The following is a 25,162-nucleotide window of genomic DNA, read 5'->3' as shown; positions in this document are numbered from 1 at the left end:
TTCCAAGCATTGAAAGATAAGTTGACTTCTGCCCCTGTGTTAGTACTTCCTTGTGGTACTGAGGATTTTGTTGTGTATACTGATGCTTCAAAGCAGGGGTTAGATGCCGTACTGATGCAGCGTGGGAAAGTGATAGCTTATGCTTCTCGTCAGTTGAAAGACTACGAGAAAAATTATCCCACTCATGATATGGAGTTGGCGGCTATGGTTTTTGCTTTAAAGATTTGGCGGCATTATCTCTATGGTGAGAAGTGTGAAATTTTTATGGATCACAAAAGTTTGAGCTATTTGTTTTTGCAGAAAGAGTTGAATATGTGGCAACGGAGATGGTTGGAACTTTTAAAGGACTATGATTGCACTATTAGATATCATCTTGATAAAGGTAATGTGGTTGCGGATGCTTTGAGTCGTAAGTCAAGTTCTTTATTGGGTTCTATGATTTCAAAACCATTGTTGCTTAATTTGCAAAGAAATGAGATAACTCTGGTATCTGAAGGTACAGTAGCTCAATTATCTGCATTAGTCTGTTGCTCAACCTTGTTTGATCGAATTATGAGGGAACAACAGTCTGATAATCAGTTATTAGAGTTGAAGAGAAAAAGTGGTCTAACAAGGGTTTCTGAGTTTGGGTTGAATCGTGATGGATTGTTGACCTTTCGAGGTAGGATATGTGTTCCTATGGGTGATGACATTCGAAAAGATGTACTCCTTGAAACTCATACAGCACCCTATTCAGTACACCCTGGTAGTACCAAGATGTACCAAGATCTTCGACGCCTTTACTGGTGGCCAGGTATGAAGAAAGATATCATATTATTTGTTTCTGAATGTCTAACATGTCAGCAGGTTAAGATTGAGCACCAGAGGCCGGCGGGATTGTTGCAATCTTTACCTATACCACAATGGAAATGGGAACACATCACCATGGATTTTCTTGTCGGGTTGCCAAAGACACAGAAGGGTTTTAATTCTATTTGGGTGATCGTGGATCGATTGACCAAGTCATCGTATTTTCTCCCTGTCAAGACAACATATTCTATGAATCAATAAGCTGAGGCTTATATTCAGGAAATTGTGAGACTTCATGGGATACCAGTGTCGATAGTTTCAGATCGTGATCCAAGATTTACATATGAGTTTTTGAAAAGTTTACATCGAGCCTTGGGAACAAAATTGGCCTTTAGTACCGCCTACCATCCTCAAAGCGACGGGCAATCAGAAAGGGTTATCCAAATTCTTGAAGATATGTTGGAGGCTTGTACAATTGATTTTCCTGGTATTTGGGACTCAAAATTACCTCTTGTCAAGTTCACTTATAACAACAGCTACCAGTCTTCAATCGGCATGACACCTTATGAAGCTTTATATGGAAGGAAGTGCCGATATCCTTTGTATTGGGACGAAGTAGGTGAAAGGAAAATGTTGGGCCCGAAGTTGGTTCAACCAACAGCAAATGTTGTAGCAGTGATCCAAGAGAAAATGAAGACCGTTTAGTCTAGACAGAAAAGTTATGCAGATGTGAGACGATGGCCTTTTGGCATTCGAGGTTGGGGTCCATGTTTTCATTCAGATAGCTCCTCTCAAGGGAGTTATGCGTTTTGGTAAGAAAGGTAAACTGAGTCCTCGATACATTGGTCCGTTTGAGATTCTTGATAAGATTGGAGACCGAGCCTATCGTCTTGCATTGCCACCGAACTTGGATCGAGTTCACAATGTATTCCATGTTTCGATGCTCCACAAGTATCTTCCTAATCCATCTCATGTTCTTCGGTACGAATCTTTGGATCTTTTACATAATTTAAGCTACGAGGAAGTGCCGGTTCAAATTCTTGATCGCAAAAAGTGTTAAGAAATAAAGATATTGGTCTTGTTAAAGTTCTTGGAGGAATCATGTGATTGAAAAGCACACATGGGAACCTGAAGAAGAGATGAAACATCGTTATCCGAATTTATTTGACGGTAAGCAAATTTCGGGGATGAAATTTTTATAAGGAGGGGAGATTGTAATATCCAAACATTTTATCATTTTATTGTATATGTTGTTATTCCTTGGTATGGTGTTTAGGAATATGATTATTGGATATTCATGGTTTATTATTGTATGGTATGGTGATGGTATTTTCATGGTTTTGGTGGTTGAGTTATGTGGAATGGTTATTGTTTATGGTTATGTTCACTGGAATGGTAATGGTAAGAATATGGTTATCGTGTTGGTATATGTTTTATAGTTGTTGATGGATTGTGGAGATGGATGGGTTCTTGTTGTGATTGTTTTTATGGATGATTTGAACATGTGTTTGGATGTTTAGTTGCATAAATATTACATGGCATTGGAAAATGATGGATTCTAGGTGGATTGGGATGATTTCTAGGTGCAGGGGCTGCGCCGCGGCCGCAGCGCCAAGAAGGTGGCACCGCGGTGCTAGTTGAGGCGAAATTGCTACTTGGAAGTGCGATTTTAGGCGTTGGGAAGGCTTTTATTGCCTATTCTAGAGGTTTCTACACATTTCGATCTTCTTCCATGATCTTCTATCGGTTCAAGCCTTTCTCTTACAAGGTTTTCTCTCAAAAAATATCTCCACTACAAGTTCAAGGATTCTAGTTAACTTCTTAGTTCTCCTACCTAATTTCCAAGCTCCAAGGTAAGGATTCTTTATATTGTGAGTTTTTCGGTTGGAAAAGTTGAAGGTTTAAGTTGGATTAATTGATTCCTATGATTCATGGTGATGATTTATGGTTGATTGTATGTATTATGTTGTAGGAATTCCTTTGAGATCATCTAAGAAACCACTTGCTTCTTGGGTTGTAAGTAGAGGCTCTCCTTCTTTGCTCACATGATATATATGTACAAAAGCAATGTTTATTGATGCCTAGCTCTTTCCATTACTATGTTATTGATATATTTGTTGTTATATATTCATTGATTAAGGAATACCATTGAATTTTTTGACAAAAAAGCTAGCAAGCCATTGTTTCCTACCAAGTGTTTGTTCAATTGCCTCAATGAACTTCCTATGATTAAAGTAAAGGATTGATAGTATTTACATGCATGTCATTGGACAATTTCATGATTAATGTGTATCTCTCACAATTTTGATATTTATATCAAAGAGATACTAGTACATGATCACAGGTCACAGGTCACAGAACTATCAATTCATTTATTTAATTCATGCCAAGAAATACCATCTATATTACATTGATATCTATTGTTCATTGAAGATGGTATTATATAGTTTTCATTTCCACAACCATGTTACTCAAGTCAAGCCTATGTATATGTATTTGTTATTACAGCTTTCTACTTACTGAGTTATAAACTCATTTCAGTTATTATCATGTGATGCAGGTGACAAGAAAGATTGAAATGGATTGTCAAAGGCGGAAGAAGTCATATAGCAAGATAAAGGGAAACTTTTTTCATGTAAATTTATTTTGGTGTGATGATACATTAACAATCTTAAGTATCATGTATTTTGTAGAATGAATCAAGAAATTCGTGGTTGTTTTTTACTATATTTTTTATGATAGTTTGTGAATGGTCAAGTATATAAGTTTGGAAATTTCATTATGGTAATAGTATCATAGTTTTTTCTCCTTTTTATAGTAATGCTTCTGCGCATGTTATTCTTTAAATTTAATTGTTATGGGAGTGGGGTGTTTCAGTTTTTATCAAATATTTCAGAGATCATACTGTGTTGATACATACTACTATCTTTGTATTCATTTTATATTTTGAGTTAATTATTGTAACTGACAAAAAGAGTCTTTCTATTCAGAAGTTTATATAAAGTCTCGAAGAAGTCGATATTAGAGTTTTAGTAGGAAATGTTTAATTCCTACTGAATTAGGTGTCACAGAAGCTGTAAATATCAAAGTCTTTTAGTGAATATCTTATTGAAACAGAAGAAGGGGAGACATAGAATGATATTAGCATTTCAATTTCTAGAAACAACTATTGTGCATTTTGTTATTTGCTTCATTGATTTTTAAAATTTGAAGGACGGGAAAAGACTTCTGCAATTAACATTAGTAGAGGTCATCAACAAAATTTTTAGCAGAAATTTGCGCGGTGCTTATTTACCCCCTATAAAAAGCTCAATAGATCTTAACAAGTGGTATTAGAGAGGCTTTTTTTTTAAACCTTTGAACAATATCTATTCATCAATGACATTCTTAAGAAAGATTCCTATTTTCTCCAAGGAAGAGTTTGATGATTGGAAAATCAGAATACAGACTCATTTGGCTACACATGACAGTGACATGTGGTATGTCATTACAAACAAACCTTTCAAAATCATGAAGGCCAATACCGCAATATCCATTACTAATGGAGAACCGTAGATGATAGAGAAGCATCGATCATAATGGAATTTTGATGATAAAAGGCAAATCTTGATAACTGATGCAACTTTGCGAGGGAAATGATCAGACAAAGAAAAATAATCTCATTGTTGCAATGCAGAAATATAAAAAATATTAAAATGAAGCCTATAGAATCTCTGAATGATTTTTATGAGAGATTCAACAGTATCATCATTGAGTTAGAAGCTCTTGAAAAAGAGTATACCAACAAAGAAGTAGCATTGAAGGTGATGAGAGCCCTTCTGAGGGAATGGACGTGGAGATGATTGCTATGAGGGAATCCAAATATTTGAGCAAGATGAAATTGCACGACTTGTTTGCTTATCTGAAAGCATACAAGTTTGAGTTGTAAACTAGAGGTAGAGAATAATCTACCTTTAATCATCTAACCAAAGCTCTTACGTCATCTTTGTTGAACCTATCCAGGGGAAAACTTCTGAACAACTGAGTAATTATGTAATGGCATTATGTTTCAAGAAATTTTCCAAGTTCATAAAGAAAAATCATAGAACATTTTAGAATTCAAACCGAAATTACAAGAAGGAGTCACCACCCAGTGATATGGAATGTTTTAATTGTGGAAAGACTGAACATTTCATTGTTGAGTATCCAAAGCCCTAGAAGGATGATTACAAGAAGAAAGGACACAAGAAAAATAACAAAAACTCTTGCAAAGACCAAAAGGCTAGGATTCCTGAAGAAAGAAAAAATAAGTGGGCATATTCTAAGTGGGCATATTCCAGTTCAGAGTCATCTGACTCAGAAAGTCAATCCGGCAATAGTGAAGTTTAACAAGTTCAATGTGTGATAACTGATGTTGATTGAGAATCAATATCAAATGAGGTTTTGACTTTGATTCTAAAGAATTTACATGAGCTGATATTGTTAGTGAATTACATGACATGGTTGAATAGTAATCGAATATTTCTCAATCATTCAAGGAAGTCAAAGCTGAAAACCAAAGCTTGAGTGATCAGATCATTAAGTCCATTGTTCAAAAGAGGACAATTGTGAAGTGAGAAAGTTGAGGACCGAGAATGACATAGTGAGTTCATATTACAAGTCACCTATCAATAAAAATCAGAAGTTGTCTCTACTGGTGAATGCATGTAATATGAACGACCTCTAATTTTTTGTATATTAATCATGAATCATAAACTCGAAAATGCTAACCAAATAAAATAACTTACCATTTCTAACAATCATAATAATTTAACAATTTAAAAGATCAACTAACAATAAAATGAAGCATAAAAATATCTCTAATAAAAATCCTTAATATAAATTTTTAAATCATTTATCTATCTAGCTAGTGATGAAACATAAAGGTCCTTGGGAGTGTACTGCTGCACTCGATCCCCTCAATTGTCATCGCCTCCTATAAATCATCAAATGCTTCATACAAACCTAGTGAGTCTAAAGACTCAGCACGTTCTAAACATGGATAGCAAATAATACATATACAATCACATGCATTAAAATCATATTTTTATTTAAAATAGCTTTTGAACATAAATAAACACTTTAAAAATCATTTAAACATAATTAAATCATAAATAGTAAAATCATTTTAAAATAACTTTTAAGCATAAATAAATCCTTTAAAAATCATTTAAAAATTGAACATAAATAAATCATTTTAAAAATAGCTTTAATCATCATCATGAATCATATATCATAAAATCATTTTAATCATAGGCTTTTAACGTATATGATTTTGGGTGAAGTTTGATCCTTGAAAGTGACTAGCTTTTATCCTTTGGTCGATTGCAGTCTTAGCTCCACATGGTCCATGGGGGTGTGCACTAGGCTCCACCATGGAAAATACGATCGTCGAGGCTCCCTCGGGGGCCTTCTCCCATAGACGGGTTCTCTTTGGGGCATTTTCCCATAAATGGGCTCTCTTTGGGGCCTTCTCCCGTAAATGGGCTCCTTCTGGGTCTTTTCCCTTCACGACATCCCCACAAAATCATATATCATATCTTTCGTCACAGTCAATTCACATCCCTCAAAAATATTTTTCCTTTTATTTTAAAATCATAAAATAATATAGTTTTACAAAAATAGCATTTTATACAGTATAAATTGCACAGCTTTACCATAAATCGTAAAAATACATATTATCATCAAAATCATCATAATAAATCATAAAATATTATTTAGCATGCATTGTCATCCTTCGGGACGCTGCCAAGCGTTTTCGTATTTTCTTAAGTGTAAAATTATAGTTTTGCCCCTAGACGTAAAAATTCTCGAATTAATTTTTTTCTCACTTTTAATGACATGGACTTATTATAATTAATTATTTAAGTTTAAATATAATTTTTCATAATTTTATGAAGTTTAAAACTAGGCTTTTCAATTAATTCTTTAGTTAACGTTTCGTGTAGCGATTAAATCTCGGATAAATCCAAAACTCATTATTTTGATACCAAATTTTTAATATAATATTTTTATTATTTATTCTACCCTTCCAAGTCATGACCACACCCGTGGACCCATGGATTCAATTTTTGCCTTTTAATTTTCGAAATTGACACGTTATCTAACCACCCGAGCCATCTCCCAATTTACTCGAGCCATGCCCGAGCCACCTTGAGCAAAACCCAAGCCAACCCATCTAGGAACCAAGTTGACCATGCCCAAGCCCCTGAACCTAGCCCTGGCTCGCTCAAACTCACCTAGACTTGACCCCCAAACCTGCGCACAAGGAGATTCTCACGCCTATGGACTCCTAGCCAATCAGGACACTTCCAACCGAGCCCACTTGACCCTAACCTTCCCTGGACCATGCCCAGACCCAGCCCAACCCTTGGAACCCACGCACGGACCCCCTGAACAAAGCACAAAAACCTGCGCACCAAAGCTCCCCACGCCTCCCTCGAGCCAGCGGCCAGCCCAGCCAGCCCAGCCCCTGGCCCGACCCCTGCCCATCACCCTTGGACCTTGAAGGACCTACCCTGAGCAACCGAGCCCCAACAGCAAGCCCCCACGGCTGCTGTTGTTCTCCCCCGTTCGCACGAGGAGTCCCTGCTCCATGGGACTCCTCCAAGGCTGCGCGCGACCCTTACCCACATCCAGCACAAGCCCCCCTCGAGACCTGGCCGAACCCCATGCATGGTAACGAGTCCATGAACCTCAACAATCCCATGAACAAAACCTACGGCTCCTTCATGATAAACCCACGGTTCCAGCTTAGTATTTCCTTTAAAATTATCATGTTTTGCCCCTATTTCAATCATATTTTATCATGTTTTGGCAGCATACTCGTTGGATTCAAAAAAATTTTCAAAACAAGCGTAAAATCGTAAAAACGTTGAAATTACGTAACATACCGTAAGATAATCATACACCTAATTTTTTTCACCCATAAACAATTAAATCATGCATAATATGATTTGTATGATGTTGAAAGAGTTTAGGAACGTGCCTTTGCGTTTATAACGCTCGATTATTCGATCGTTGGCAAGGGTGCGACGTTGGACGACCGGACGACGAAGAACACAAGCCTTTTCTCCTTCCCTTAAATTGAATTTCGTCATCGAAACTTTCCTTGACTTGATGATTGCAAAGCTTAGATTTCCTCATCTAACTCAAACTTAATCTCTAACTTAAATCTTATTCTTTAATTCGGTTCTCAAAATCTTGAAAATTGCAATTCTAATCAAAAAAATTTCCCAAACTCGACTCCTAAATCCTACTCAAGTAGTGCATGCACCTTATTCTTCTCTAAATTTTTGTCAATTCCACTACCCAATATGCATTAATCATTTTACATAAAGAATGCAACTAACATTTATATCATGCATCATATAAACATTTAAAAGAATCTTAAGCATATAAAATGTAAAGCAGTAAAACTCACATATTTGAGGCGTGACTTCTTGAGCTTCTCAAAGCGATAGTACGCAACCCTTTGGGGATCCTTGGCTCTGATACCAACTGAAACAACCTCTAATTTTTTTTATACTAATCATGAATCATAAACTCGAAAATACTAACCAAATGAAATAACTTACCATTTCTAACAATCATAATAATTTAATAATTTAAAATCTCAAGTGCATAACATAAAATCCTAAATCGTCGATTAACCAAAATTCCTAAATCGACTTTAAAAGATCAACTAACAATAAAATGAAGCATAAAATATCTCTAATAAAAATCCTTAACATAAATTTTTAAATCATTTATCTATCTAGCTAGTGCAGAAACATAAAGGCCCTCGGGTGTGTACTGCTGCACTCGATCCCCTCAATTGTCATCGTCTCCCATAAATCATCAAATCCTGTATCATACAAACCTAGTGAGTCTAAAGACTCAGCACGTTCTAAACATGGATAGCAAATAATACATATACAATCACATGCACTAAAATCATATTTTTATTTAAAATAACTTTTGAACATAAATAAACAATTTAAAAATCATTTAAGCATAATTAAATCATAAATAGTAAAATCATTTCAAAATAACTTTTAAGCATAAATAAATCCTTTAAAAATCTTTTAAAAATAGCTTTCAGCAAAAATAAATCATTTGAAAAATAACTTTAATCATCATCATGAATCATAAATCATAAAATCATTTTAATCATAAGCTTTCAATCGTATATCATTTTGGGTGAAGTTTGATCCTTGAAAGTGACTAGCTTTCATCCTTTCATCGACTGCAGTCTTAGCACCACATGGTCCATGGGGTGTGCACTAGGCTCCACCGTGGAAAATACGATCGTCGGGGCTCCCTCAGGGGCTTTCTCCCATAGACTGGCTCACTTTGGGGCATTTTCCCATAAATGGGCTCCCTTTGGTGCCTTCTCCCGTAAATGAGCTCCCTCTAGGGTCTTTTCCCCTCACAACATCCCCAAAAAATCATATATCATATATCATATCTTTCGTCACAGTCAATTCACATCCCTCAAAAATATTTTTCCTTTTATTTTAAAATCATAAAATAATATAGTTTTACAAAAACAGCATTTTATACAGTATAAATTGCACAGCTTTACCATAAATCGTAAAAATACATATTATCATCAAAATCATCATAATAAATCATAAAATATTATTTAGCATGCATTGTCATCCTTCGGGACGCTGCCAAGCGTTTTCGTATTTTCTTAAGTGTAAAATTATAGTTTTGCCCCTAGACGTAAAAATTCTCGAATTAATTTTTTTTCACTTTTAATGACATGGACTTATTCTAATTAATTATTTAAGTTTAAATATAATTTTTCATAATTTTATGAAGCTTAAAACTAGGCTTTTCAATTAAATCTTTAGTTAACGTTTCGTGTAGCGATTAAATCTCGGATAAATCCAAAACTCATTATTTTGATCCCAAATTTTTAACATAATATTTTTATTATTTATTCTACCCTTCCAAGTCATGAGCCACACCCGTGGACACATGGATTCAATTTTTGCCTTTTAATTTTCGAAATTGACACGTTATCGAACCACTTGAGCCATCTCCCAATTTACTCGAGCCACGCCCGAGCCACCTTGAGCCAAACCAAAGCCGACCCATCTAGGAACCCTCTTGACCATGCCCAAGCCCCTGAACTTAGCCCTGGCATGCTCAAACTCACCTGTACTTGACCCCCAAACCTGCGCACAAGGAGATTCTCACGCCTATGGACTCCTAGCCAACCTAGGACACTTCCAACCGAGCCCACCTGACCCTAACCTTCCCTGGACCACGCCCAAACCCAGCCCAGCCCCTGGAACCCACGCACAAACCCCCTGAACAAAGCACAACAACCTGCGCACCAAAGCTCCCCCATGCCTCCCTCGAGCCAGCGGCCAGCCCAGCCATCCCAGCCAACCCAGCCCCTGGCCCAACCCCTGCCCATCACCCTTGGACCCTGAAGGACTTACCCTGAGCCACCCAGCCCCAACAGCAAGCTCCCACGGCTGCTGTCGTTCTCCCCCGTTCGCACGAGGAGTCCCTGCTCCATGGGACTCCTCCAAGGCTGCGCGCGAACCTTACCCACATCCAGCACAAGCCCCCCTCGAGACTTGGCCGACCCCAAGCCCCCATGCATGGTAACGAGTCCATGAACCTCAACAATCCCATGAACAAAACCTACGGCTCCTTCATGATAAACCCACGGTTCCAGCTTAGTATTTCCTTTAAAATTATCATGTTTTGCCCCTATTTCAATCATATTTTATCATGTTTTGGCAGCATACTCGTTGGATTCAAAAACATTTTCAAAACAAACGTAAAATCGTAAAAACATTGAAATTACGTAACATACCGTAAGATAATCAAACACCTAATTTTTTTCACCCATAAACAATTAAATCATGCATAATATGATTTGTATGATGTTAAAAGAGTTTAGGAACGTGCCTTTGCGTTTATAACGCTCGATTATTCGATCGTTGGCAAGGGTGCGACGTTGGACGACCGAACGACGAAGAACACAAGCCTTTTTAAATGCATGTTGGTTACGTGGTTGGACGACGTAATAAAATACTGGTGAATGCATGTAATAAGTCTTCTATTTTATTAGAGAAAATGCAAGAGTTACAGAAGAAATCAAGATACATGACTGATCTCAGCTTCGGTAACAATGAAAGCGCTTTTGAAACAATTACTCAATCACATCTAAATATGTTCAAAGGGAAGTATTTTTACTTTGTTAAATCCATATATGAATATAATTAACATGAAGTTCAAGTTGAAAAGACTGTAAATCAGATGAGCGAAGGTATACATTTTGATCTCTATTATGTCCAGCCTGAGAGGAGAACTTACTTGAATACTGGACTCAGTAGAGGATCGGTCTCAATACAGAATACCTCAGTGAAGGCTAGACACTATCAATTTCATAACAAAAGACCTGTTCATAAGATATACATACTAGAAAACAAGGACAACAAAGGAAGACGATATAATAAAGTACATAATGTTAAGAACAATGTTAGATCTTATGTTGCACACACCCAGAGGTTACCTGAAGTACAAAACATAGTACAAATGTGGGTTCTAAAGAGACTAATCCAGTTTGGACCAAAGTATATTAGGTACTAGTTAATATAATTTGTGTCTACAGAAGAATAAGAGCTCTACTAATATCATAAGTACAACAACTGAGTCTCCAAGGACAGATTCTCCTTGAATAGCAAAGACTTTTCCTCTGCCTCCTGTGCAACATGAGCTGGGTTTGCTCCAGCTCAGGTTCAAGTGAAGCCCTCTCTTCAGCTGCCCGAGCTTCTACAACTCGGAGTTATTTCATGAGCTCTCCATACCGACTCCAGACATCATTCAAGTCCTTCTTATGAGTTTGGGTAGACACAACAGAACAGAGAGTACGTTTTCCAACAAAAAAAACATGCCCTGTTAAAGAATAAAGTTACATGAGCTCGCCAAAAAAAACAAAAAACAAAAAAACAATTACCTGGAGAAAGCCCTGGGACATCTGCTCATCCACCTCCTGGTTAGAATCCTACTGCACTAGCCTCAGGTCGGCATCAAAGGTCATGGTCTGAAGCAAGATCAACACTACCAGGCCAAATAGGTTTCGAAGCAACGATACTCCGGGATCGTAGATGGGCTTGTCTATCCGAACATGAGAGGTCGGAGAAGAATCACCCACTTCTACTATATTGCTCTTCTCGGTAGCCTGGCATGCTTGCTTCCAGGAGCCCCCAAATTCATTCAGTCTCCCAGAGGAAGAATCCCTGATCCCAGAGGAAACAAATTTCTAGATAGGGGAGCTAAGGGCAAAGATCATTATCTTCTTCTTCTGAACAATTTTGACCGGAGACTCGAGAGAGGCATGCTCGAACACCCCCTGAGGTGCGACCTTCTTCCTCTTAATCTCCTTGAGCATCTCAGCCTTCATGATGCCATCGTCTACATGGAATAAAGAACATTTAAGCATAAAATAGACAAAGGTAAGAATAGAGTCAGGAAGAGAATCACACACTTCTACTATAGGGCTTTTCTTGATAGACCATCCTGCAACTTCGAGGAGCCCCCGAACTCCTTCAGTCCCCAGAGAAAGAATTCCCAACCCCAGAGGGAACAACTTCCTAGACAGAGGAGCTAATGGCAGAGGCCTTCTCCTTTTTCTTCCGGACAATTTTGTCCGGAGACTCGGGAGAGACCTGCTCATATACCCCCTCATGATGTGATCGTCTGCAAGAAATAGGGAATAATGCTGAAGGGGTATATGAGCAGACCTCAGGTTCCTGCATGGAATCTGAAGAATGCTCAGAGAGGCAAGTAATATCCACCCTTCGCCCCTCCTCGGTGATCACCACTCCGAGCACCTCATCATCTACCTCATCGGCTACTTCACTCCCTATCCTAGGATCGAGACTTGACATGTTGAAGAAATAAATGACTTACTAATGGAGGTGAATAAAAATAAGATGCAAAATCGAGTAGGACTTTTGGTTCGGGAATATCCAGTGCGGTAGAGTAACAGATCAGGAAGAAAGAAAGTGAAAATTACATGGGAGACCCCCTCCATTTATAGGAGCACCTCATCATCTACCTCATCGGCTACTTCACTCCCTATCCTACGATCGAGACTTGACATGTTGAAGAAATAAATGACTTACTAATGGAGGTGAATAAAAATAAGATGCAAAATCGAGTAGGACTTTTGGTTCGGGAATATCCAGTGCGGTAGAGTAACAGATCAGGAAGAAAGAAAGTGAAAATTACATGGGAGACCCCCTCCATTTATAGGAGCACCTCATCATCTACCTCATCGGCTACTTCACTCCCTATCCTACGATCGAGACTTGACATGTTGAAGAAATAAATTACTTACTAATGGAGGTGAATAAAAATAAGATGCAAAATCGAGTAGGACTTTCGGTTCGGGAATATCCAGTGCTGTAGAGTAACAGATCAGGAAGAAAGAAAGTGAAAATTACATGGGAGACCCCCTCCATTTATAGGAATAGTCGAATGATCATAGTCGCAAACTGCTAAACTATCTAACGGCCCAAAATGGGGTAGAAATCCGAATGGAAGCCTCGAGAAAACCAAGTGTCATGAGATCATGACCATTGATGTTTTAATCAATGGATAAAAAACAAAAGCATGTGGATCAATATTGTGACCGTTAGTTTCAAAGGTTTGTATGAGATTCGAACAAGTGCGGAATTTGGGTGAATATGGATCCTATTGAAAACACATGACACTCGGATTTCGATCCAAGCCATTCATTTCAACGCCTTGGATTTCACATGAATTAGAGTTAAAAATGCATTGATCCAAGAGTTTATTTAGTGTATTCGGGTTGGACGCATAAATATGGTCTAAAGTTCATATTTTTTTATACCAAAAAAGAGGAGGTACTAATGATGCTCCCTTAAATTCGACCCGACTGTATCATGGTACGCCCGACCACAGACATCAGATGCCTGAGCCCGTGCACTAAGATTATGTCCAACGGGGCCCGAGTAAAAGCCCAACACCCAAATGGAATCTGAATTACCTACTGATTGGGAAGAGCCCTTCAGAAGGACACTGTTCGAGCCTCTGAATTGAGGGTATACCGACCCGAGTTCAAATTAGTATGACAGTGGGTAAAGTCCATTCCATATAAAATTCTTGAATAAATCTTCTATGATAAGGGAATAATCCCTAGGGAAAAGGGATATACTTTCCAAATTCATAAACCACCAAAGTTAAGGTAAGATTAATACAAATATGGTGTTTTGGAGAACTTACCTTGCCAGAGTTTTCTCTTTACAGAAGACTTGCCTTGCTAGAATTCTTTCCATATAAGGTACCTAATCTTAACTCTATAAATGCCAGGTTTTCTTTATAACTTTTCGTTCATTTGCCTACACAAGCACTACTATATTTTTTCACACTTAAATTTGTTCATCAGACTGACTTAAGAATCGGAAGTGTTACGTCGGAAAAACTTTCGGCGCCCTCTAACATTTGTTCGTCGACGCATGATTCAGCTCGATCAGTCATCAACCAAAAACTTTAGCTCGGATCATATGGTATCAACCAACAACCAGGACTAATTTTTGCTCACCAGACCGAAACCTAGGTACGTAAAATTTTATCTTCAATGTTTAAATATCATACAGCTTTGTATGATTTGAAGCAATGACCACTTTTAATTCATCGTGTATTTACTATCGGTGTCACGCCCCGTGTCCGAAGCGTCGGTGACATCCGGCATTGTTTAACAATTATATTGAAAACAATAAAGCCTCGTATCAAATCAAACCAGTCTTTTTCATAGTTAAAATATTGTCTTACAATGACAATGAAATAAAATACATCAAAGTTGCGAAAAGCGGAAAACTAAACAAAAAGGGATAACTTGACTCTTGCTCTTGATCATCGATCACCAACCCCAGAAAGCTTCCTGCTCCTCCTCATTTATTTGCTCTTCATTCTTATCTGAAATTGTAAGGGGGTGAGTGTTTTGGGAAACACTCAGCAAGTGGGGGTCGATCGATTCCAAAGTTACATATAGGACTTAGTTTTTTTTTTAAAACGTCCTTTTAATAGGCTTTCAAAACTTAATATTCTTAACTTATCATGACAGAAACGAATCGAATAAACGACAGAATTTATCAGATGAATCATAGCAATTCAGAAACAGATCAACTCAATTCAGAACAGAACAGATCGGACAGAGCACTGTTACTCATCTCATTTCCATGGTCAAATTGTCCACAATATGTTAGTTCTCTAAGGGGTGAGGCCAGAACATGGTTTTATACCCACCAATGGGCGCCAGAACAGAACTACAATTCTCGTCTCATTTCAAATTCGAATCGTAACAGTGCAACAGAATTCAGAAGTAACAGACATAATTTTTTAGCTATTCATATTTCAGAGTTATTCATACAAACACAGCGGAACCAAGAATTTCGAAACTTAGAATAGAACACATAATCGATCGAAATTTAAAATAGAACACACTGACATTTTCGAAAAAAGGACACACCAACATGTATGTCACATTATTTATATCAAAGTTTAAAATAGAAACAAATACTTAACCAAAAGCCCACTTACAGTATCTTGAAGGAAATTTCTTGTTGAGAATTGGGCAGCACTTCGACGCAGTATTGCAACTCCGGACTGCACGAACTTTTCTTCTTCTCCTTTGCTTGAGTTCGGCCGAATGCTTGAAGGGTGAGGAGAGGGCCGAAAATTTTGGAGAGTTTTTAGAGGGATTTTTGAAGTGCATTCTTGCATGTGACTAGGTGGTATTTATAGAAAATTCTAGTCCTTTCACCTAGCCCTTGGTCGAAATCTTGGCCTTCAAAATTAGTCATTATTGTGTTTCAAATCTCCACGCATTCTTCAAGTTCAAGACTAAGCATAATTGTGGTCCAAAATCCCATGCAAGCTTCAAGAGTCATCTTGATTTTCTAAAGGGTCACTTCTTGCATCATGATTATGTCCTAGCTCTTAGCTCCTCCCGCAGCTCCTTCATGGGTTAACTCAAAGGTTATTTCTTGCACATTTAATTTGTCCAAACTCTTGGCTCATCTTGTAGCTCCCTTTTTGTTCTTGTTAGGACAAGATTGGTTGAGCTTCTTTGAGCTGACGAATTGAGTCCTTGAGCTGGGGTTTTATTCCTCCCGTGGTAACTTCTCAATGGATACGGTTAATTACAGCTTGGCCTCCCGCTGAGCTAAACCCAGAGCTTTGAAGTTATTCTCTCGAGCTAAATTTACTGAAAATATAAGTTAATATTCAAGTTGTTTAGTTGTAACGCAAAATTGTCGAACTTATTTTAAGTTAACTTTCAAGTTCATATCACCTACTTGATTTGCTTTGGATCGGAAAATCTCGGGTTCTCACATCCCTCCCGCTTTATTGAAAGTTTCGTCTCGAAACTTGTGTTAGCTTGATCTTTCGAATAGATGAGGGTACTGAGATCGCATTTTCTCTTCGAGTTCCCAAGTTGCCTCCCTTTCAGTGTGATTTGACCACTGTACCTTGATATAAGGTATTGTCCGATTTTTCAACACTTGGTCTTTTGAGTCCACTATTCGGGTAGGGACTTCTTCGTATTTGAGTTCTTCATTAAGGTTTCCTTCAATCATTAGTGGTGTAACATTGAGTACATGACTCGGGTCTGGGACATACTTCCTCAGCTGTGAGATGTGGAAAACGTTATGTATTCTGGACATACCAGGCGGTAAAGCTCGACGGTAGGCTAAGGTTCCTACCTTCTCCAGTATTTCGAACGGTCCCACATATCTCGGGTTCAATTTTCTGGATTTACTGAATCGAACTACTCCCTTCATAGGAGAGATCTTGACATAAGCCTTTTCGCCAATCTCTAATTCAAACGGTCTTCTTCTCAAATCGGCCCAACTCTTTTGTCTATCTTGAGCTGCCTGAAGTCTTTCTTTGATCACAGCTACTTTGTCGACGGTTATTTGCACAAGTTCTGGTCTGGTAACAGCTTTTTCTCCAACTTCGTCCCAATATAGAGGCGACCTACACTTTCTTCCATACAAAGCCTCATACGGAGCCATCTCGATGCTACTGTGATAGCTGTTGTTATAGGCGAATTTGATCAGGGGTAACTGTTGTTAGAGTAGGTGCACGTCGAGCCAAGTGTTGGCCGAGTGTTCACAATGAAACTCTATGTATAAGCAATCTTTATTTTAATAATATTTGAAATTATTGTTTTGGCACATCTTTATCTATATACCCATGCTAGTTGCATAGATAAAGCCCTTGAATATACAAATAGTAGAAAGAATATGAGATGCTCATATGATGAGTATCATGAAACTCATATTTGGAATACTGTATATTCTAAACGGTTCCTAGTCGATTCAGCCGCCGCTAAGAAGGATATAGGCCGCTCGAGCTTGAGACTAGTATCTGCGATGTGAGTACCATGTTTCATTGGTAGGGGACATTGTGATGTCCGAGCATGCAGATAGGTGCTCCTGGTAGAGTGCACTGAACAACCCTCCATTAAAGGACTTTCCAAGTGGTTCTCACTTATCGAGTGGAAAAGTCCTAGTTTATGGTTGTACACCATTAGTCCTTATGACCCGGGACAACATTGAGACTCTATGTGCTAGAATTACACTTTGACTTGTTTACCGACTCTCATGGGGTCATCAGGTGGCAAGGTTGGGTGTTCTGTCGAAACATATAGGAGTCGATGCATTGTAGTCGGGGATTCACCGCTTACCTACGGGTATGGATATCCTATGTGTTTTTCATGTATATGTAGTTTGAAATCTCTGATCAGAGTATGGTGGTAATTATGAAAGGGGTTTCATAGATTACACCATCGATGCAACTACGACATGACACATAGTATCGATTCATTGACAACTCTCGATAAACCAATGGTTGTCGAATCGGTCGGGATATATGAGATGAAGGGACCGTACTGTACGCTAACCATAATTGAATGGTTCTTGCAGGCACTATCATTTGATACCTAGGGAATCATGTAAGCGATGCTGCTAGACGTTTAACATGATTGGTTGGGTACTATCAGACTTGAGTTCTGACGTTCTTATTATCAAGGAGTTGATAAGTAAGAATGGAGCAATTGGGGTATGCTCGAATAAGGACATGTTTAGTCCGAATCACATGGAGATGTGAACCCGCGGCTAGTTGTATCAATGAACCATTGAGGGCCACACAAGTACTAGCTTTCTAGATCCCGATGAGAAGTAAAATAGTTCAATGTGTTGAACGGCTTATAAATGAGTTTATAAGCGTAAAGAAAATGGAAGTATGACTTCTATGAGAGAAATGTAAATTTTAATTTATGGAAGTGTTCCTAAATTAAAATTTGGCCAAGTGAATAATGTATTTGAAAATTGTGATTTTCATAAACATTATTATGGACTAAATTAAATTAATTCAAGTGTTGAATTAATTAAACACTAGTGGACCTAGTAGAGTCCAAATAATTAAATTAATTCAAGTGTTGGATTAATTAAATCATATTGAGTCTTGTAGAGCTCAATTAAAATAATTATTTAACTAGTGGGACTTGGGTAAATTCAAGTAATGTTTAATTAGTCTCAAATATGTTTGAGATAATTAAATTTAGTCCATGGTTTTTAATTTGATTAAAAACCATATAATATACATGCATGGGAGGTGAAAGGTTGGGAGACTACTTTTTGTGTTTTCAAGGCATGGCATGCAACTTTTGCTTTCAACTTTTTGCATGTCCAAGACAAGTCTCCCTTCCCCCCATTCCATACTACCTTGGCCGAAAATTGCTCTTGTTCTCTCCAAGTTTTTCCTCTCATTTTTCTTCTTCAAGTGTTGAGGAAAGAAAATTCTTCTCATTGAAAAATCCTCTTAGTTTTCTAGTGCAAATTAAGAGGGGATCTACCTAGTTGGTGGTGGGCTTAATAGTTGAGCAAGGAGTGCTCAAAGGAAGCTTGAAGATAGTTTCTACCATTGAAGAGCTAAGGTGTTTACACCTTAGTTGGAGCCATACATCAATCCTTGTGATTGATAGGTACATTTCTTAACACACTATGAATGTCATTTTGTGTTTATTGTATTTGCTACACAAGAATGTTGGTGGCCGAAAATTTTATGCTAAAATCAAAATTTTTGTGCTTCCGTTGCGTTTCCGGTCACCGTAACCGATCCCCTTTCAACTGTTCACTCCAATTTCCGGAAAAATCCAGTGCACATGCCCGCAACATATCCTCGAGGGTCTGAATTGTCCTTTCGGTTTGGCCATCAGTCTGGGGATGATAGGCCGTGCTGAGAGTAATCTTGGTTCCCATAGCCTTTTGGAAACTCTTCCAAAATCTTGATAAAAATCTTGGATCTCTGTCAGACAGTATACTTGTCAGGACTCCGTGTAGTCTCACTATGTTGTCCATATACAAGGTAGCGAGCTTATCCAGATTATAAGTCATCCGCACTGGTAAGAAATGTGCAGACTTGGTCAATCTGTCAACGATTACCCAGATACCATCGTGACCCTGCCTGGATCTTGGTAGCCCTACAACGAAATCCATGGAGATGTTATCCCACTTCCACTCCAGTATTTCCAATGGTTGTAAAAGTCCTCCAGGTCTTTGATGTTCTGCCTTGACTTGTTGACAGGTTAAGCATTTGGAAACAAAGACAGCTACGTCTTTCTTCATTCCGTTCCACCAGTAATTAGTTTTTAAGTCTCTATACATTTTGGTACTCTCTGGATGCACCGAAAATCTTGATTTATGTGCCTCGGCCATTACCTCATCTCGAATTCCATCGATATTTGGCACATACAATCGTCCTTTCATCCAGAGTATCCCATTATCATCTATTTGAAATTCTGGAATTTTTCCTTCTGGGATTTGTTCTCCAATTTAAAGGATGGAGGTGTCTTGACTCTGCTTTAATTTGATGGTTTCCCGTAGTCCTGGTCGCGCTGATAGTGAAGATAAGCTTACTCTTCCAAAATTTCTTCGACTCAATGCATCAGCCACCTTATTCGCCTTTCCTGGATGATAATTGATTACCAAATCATAATCCTTTAGAAGTTCCATCCACCTTCTTTGCCTCATGTTTAATTTTTTCTGGGTGAAAATGTACTTGAGGCTCTGGTGATCGGTAAACACCTCATATTTTACTCCATAAAGGTAGTGCCTCCAGATTTTAAGTGCAAACACAACTGCAGCTAACTCCAGGTCATGAGTGGGGTAATTCTGCTCATACGGTTTCAATTGTCGTGAGGCATACGCNGTGAGTTGGGTAATTTTGCTCATACGGTTTCAATTGTCGTGAGGCATACGCAATTACCTGACCCTCTTGCATAAGCACACACCCTAATCCTTCCTTGGAAGCGTCACTGTACACGGTGAAATTCTTACCATCCTCGGGAAGAACTAGTACTGGTGTGGATGCGAGTTTCGTCTTCAGGGTTTCGAAACTTCTTTCACAAGCTTCATTCCAAATGAACTTTGAGTTTTTCTGAGTAAGTTTGGTGAGTGGAATGGCTATCGAAGAAAATCCTTCCACAAATTTTCTATAATAGCCAACTAATCCATGAAAACTTCTCACCTCGGTTACAGTTTTCGGTTGAGGCCAATCCCTAATTGCCTCTACTTTTTTAGGATCTACTGACATTCCAAATTCTGAGATTATATGGCCTAAGAACTCCACACTCTTTAACCAGAATTCACACTTCTTGAATTTGGCATATAGTTCCTTTTCTCGCAGCGTTTGCAACGTGAGACGCAATTGTTCCTTGTGTTCTTCTCACTTGGTGAATATACCAAGATATCATCTATAAAAACGACCACGAACTTGTTGAGATATGGTTTGAACACTCGGTTCATAAGGTCCATGAATGCTGCAGGAGCATTTGTTAGACAAAATAGCATTACCGTGAATTCGTAATGTCCATATCTTGTCTTGAAAGCAGTCTTAGGTATATCCTCAGTTTTGACCTTCAATTGATGATAACCAGATCTCAGATCGAGCGTTGAGAAAACCTTGGCTCCTTTTAACTGGTCAAAAAGATCATCTATTCTCAGGAGTGGGTACTTATTCTTTATGGTTATCTTGTTCAACTCCCGGTAATCAATACATAGCCTCATGCTCCCGTCCTTTTTCTTTACGAATAGCACTGGAGCTCTCCATGGAGATACACTTGGGCGAATCTGCTTCTTGTCTAATAATTCCTAGAGTTGTTCCTTTAACTCCTTTAACTCTGCTGGAGCCATTCGGTATGGTGCCTTTGAGATTGGTGCAGCACCAGGGACCAAATTGATTTCAAATTCTACTTCCCTATCGGGTATCTTCCCCGGTAATTCCTCAGGGAAAACATCTGGAAATTCTTGAACAATTGGAATATCATCTAACTTTAGGATTTCTCCCACTTTGACCTCATTGATTACTGCTAGATAAATCTCTTCACCTCCTTTTATGGCCTTCCAGGCTTGTGGGGCAGATAGTAGAGATTTTCGTTCTTTGGATTTCCCATGGTACATGACTTCCTCTTTGTTCGAAGTCTGAAGTCTAATATCTGTCCTTTGGCAGTCTACCATGGCATGGTTTTTAGCCAACAAGTCCATTCCAAGAATGATGTCAAACTCAACCATATTGAGTTGAATCAATTCCGCTTTGAAAGTTTGATTGCTGATACAAATTTTACAGTTTCGATACACTTTTTGTGATTCAATTACTTTACTCGTCGGTGTTGCCACTCTTAAGGGTTCATTAAGAGTATCATGTTTAAGTTTAAGCTTTTTAGCAAATCTTCTAGACACAAATGAATGTGTGGCACCACAATCAAACAAAGCATATGCAGGCATTTTATTGAGTAAAATGGTACCTGCCACCACTTCGTTGGTATTATCAGCTTCTTCTTGGGTTATCGCGTACACCCGAGCATTAGTCTTGTTTTCATGCTGTTTACTGGGCCCCGTCCCTTTGTCCTTGTTGTCTGGACAATCTTTAATTCTATGACCCACCTTTCCGCACTTAAAACACGCACCTGTCTTCCGATAGCATTCTCCAACATGTTTCTGTCGACATGTATCGCACCACTTTCCTTCGGTGTGGCCAGCACTGTTAAAATTTCCTCTTGGAGGTCCACTTGAATGATTAGGATTCTTAAACTTGGGACCATTTTGAGTAGTTTGGTTGATCAACGGTCTCTTACTCCTGTTTTCTTCCTCACGGCGTTTGATATCTGTTTCTGCGCTTATTGCAGCGCCCATCAAATCCGCAAAGCTGTTTAGCTTGAATACTGTCAATGCCGACTGAATTCGACTGTTGAGTCTCTTCTTGAAACGATGCATTTTTAACGTTTCATCCGACATGATCGTTGGGACATATGTTCCCAGATCGTTGAATCGTGAAGTGTACTCCATTACTGACATGTCTGGAGCCTGTTTGAAGCTTTCAAATTCACCCAACTTCTGTAGTCTAAATTCAGCTGGATAGTATTGTTTCAAAACTCTCTTTTAAAAATCTGCCATGTGATCTCTTCCACTTCTGTCAAAGATGGCGACACAGTTTCCCACCATTTCCTAGCTCGGTCTTCCAAAAACGGTGTTACAACCTCCACTCTCAGTTCTTCATGTATCTACAGTAAATGCAATTGTGCTTCGACATTCTTGAGCCAGTTGTGACTGACTTCCGGGTCTGGGTTTCCATCGAAGGTTGGAACTCGATTCCTTCTTAGAGATTCATAATGGTATTTAATTCCACACGGTTGTGGTTCTTGAGGTGTTTGGATGGCGTTAGCTAATGGGTTCACGAATCCTTGCAACGTCGTAGCTACGATAGTGGCTATTGCCATCATATCTTCTTGGTTGAGGTTTACTCTCTGATGTGGTGGTGGATTTTCATTTTGATTGGCGCCACGAGGGTTACAGTTGTTTCGGGGTGGTCTGCCTGCCATATCCTATAAATATGTATTTTATTAATTTGTTTGCCACGAAGTATAATTAAAATAATTTCAATAAATTTTTGAAATTCATACAAGCAAAAGTTTCGAAACAAATGGTAAATCAAATAATTCTTAATACAATCAATGTCTAGTCTAGAGTCCTCTCTCTACTCGTCTATAACCTCTCCATCGCCTACTGCCTAGTTAATTTCTTCTTCCATCGGGTTTTCTTCTAGTTGCTCTACGAGTTCTTCCATGTTGACCACTTCATTCTGCAGGTGCTCAATGTAATTCTGCAGTTGTGTGTTGTGATGATCAAGGCTGTTTACTTGATCTTGTAGCTCCTGTATTGTTGATTGACTTACTTTCTCATTGATTTCTTGATCTGCGATCTGTTCTTCCAGACGGCGTTGTGTTTTGAGAAGGCTATCGTCCCGGATTTTGAGGGTAAAAATCCTATCCTGAGCTTTGTTTAACTCTTGCTTGGTGATTTCGTGTCGATGTTCGGACTCTAGATGATAAGCGGCATAACGTCTTACGTCCGCACGTAGTTTCTTCTCTTCCTCTCTGGCCTCACGAAGATCCTCCGTCATGCATACATTATTCCCGTCTAACTGGAAATTATCTCTTTCGAGTTTCTCTTTTTTTTCTTTTAGTGTTTTAATTTCTGACTCTTTTTCCTGAAGTTGATTTTGAAGTTCATTTATAATGCGTTGAAGATCCATATTGTTTTCTTATAAAAATAAAAAACAATTTTATACATAAGATACTCATAAAATTTTTAAATATGCAATAGAAGGATAATAGAAAGTTTCAAAATAATTTGGTACACATAGTATTTTCTTAGTCACAAATTTTATTACAACCCAGATATTATAATGCTAATCTAATCGAACATCTCTCCGCCATCGCTGTCACTGGCGCTGTCATCTCCGGCCACCTCCATCGATGCTACCTCCTCTTCCTCCATGTTCTCTATCACCAAATGCAGGTAATTATTCTAATCTTGAAGTCTGTCCATAGTGCCATGGAGCTTCGAAATGTACCGATCCTGTCTGGCGTTGTACTCCTCCTGGCGCTGACGAGACTGAGCAGCACGTCCTCGCTCTATTTCCACTCTATCAAATAAATCCCTGTTAAGAACAGCTAAGCGCGTGATGCGAGCGGAATCGGTCGGTATCTGCAGCAGCTAGCTCTCCGCCAAGTCCAGATGATGAGTCAATCGTTGTACATCGGTCTCCAGTATGAGTCTACTCTCAATGATCTCCAGTTTCTCCAACTTTTCTCTAGCCAGTTGCGCCTTCAGGGTGGCAATTTCTCTAGTCTTATTGTCAATCGTGAGCTGGCGCATGCGAAGGGAAGCCTGAGCACGGGTACGTGGAGTAGCCATTTCCTAGGATAAAATCGAAGGTAAAGCATCAGAATCGTATAAAGGATAGAAAGGCACGAATAATAGAAACAAAGTGGTCGAGGAAAAATTTTGATACTAAGAATTGCGAAGAGATTGAAGGGATAGATTTCTGGAGTCTATTTGAAATTTAAGAATCAGATGAAAGTTGGATTTCAAGAACAGATGAAAGTTGGACTCAAATCGGGATGCACTGGGCTTTTGCCAAAATTTGACTTCGCCAAATTTTGTCTATCAAAATCCCAGCGGGATTATGAACCTGGCGGCTCTGATATCACTAAAATGTCACGCCCCGTGTCCGAAGCGTCGGTGACATCCGGCATTGTTTAACAATTATATTGAAAACAATAAAGCCTCGTATCAAATCAAACCAGTCTTTTTCATAATTAAAGTATTGTCTTACAATGACAATGAAATAAAATACATCAAAGTTGCGAAAAGCGGAAAACTAAACAAAAAGGGATAACTTGACTCTTGCTCTTGATCATCGATCACCAACCCCAGAAAGCTTCATGCTCCTCCTCATTTATTTGCTCTTCATTCTTATCTGAAATTGTAAGGGGGTGAGTGTTTTGGGAAACACTCAGCAAGTGGGGGTCGATCGATTCCAAAGATACATATAAGACTTAGTTTTTTTTTAAAACGTCCTTTTAATAGGCTTTCAAAACTTAATATTATTAACTTATCATGACAGAAGCGAATCGAATAAATGACAGAATTTATCAGATGATTCATAGCAATTCAGAAACAGATCAACTCAATTCAGAACAGAACAGATCGGACAGAACACTGTTACTCATCTCATTTCCATGGTCAAATTGTCCCCAATATGTTAGTCCTCTAAGGGGTGAGGCCAGAACATGGTTTTATACCCACCAATGGGGGCCAGAACAGAACATGGTTTTATACCCACCAATGGGGGCCAGAACAGAACTACAATTCTCGTCCCATTTCAAATTCGAATCGTAACAGTGCAACAGAATTCAGAAGTAACAGACAGAATTTTTTAGCTATTCAGATTTCAGAGTTATTCATAC

This window comes from Primulina huaijiensis, chromosome 14 (genome assembly GCF_012295235.1).
Source record: "Primulina huaijiensis isolate GDHJ02 chromosome 14, ASM1229523v2, whole genome shotgun sequence".
In the NCBI taxonomy this organism is placed as follows: domain Eukaryota; kingdom Viridiplantae; phylum Streptophyta; class Magnoliopsida; order Lamiales; family Gesneriaceae; genus Primulina; species Primulina huaijiensis.
This window is presented reverse-complemented; position numbering follows the sequence as displayed.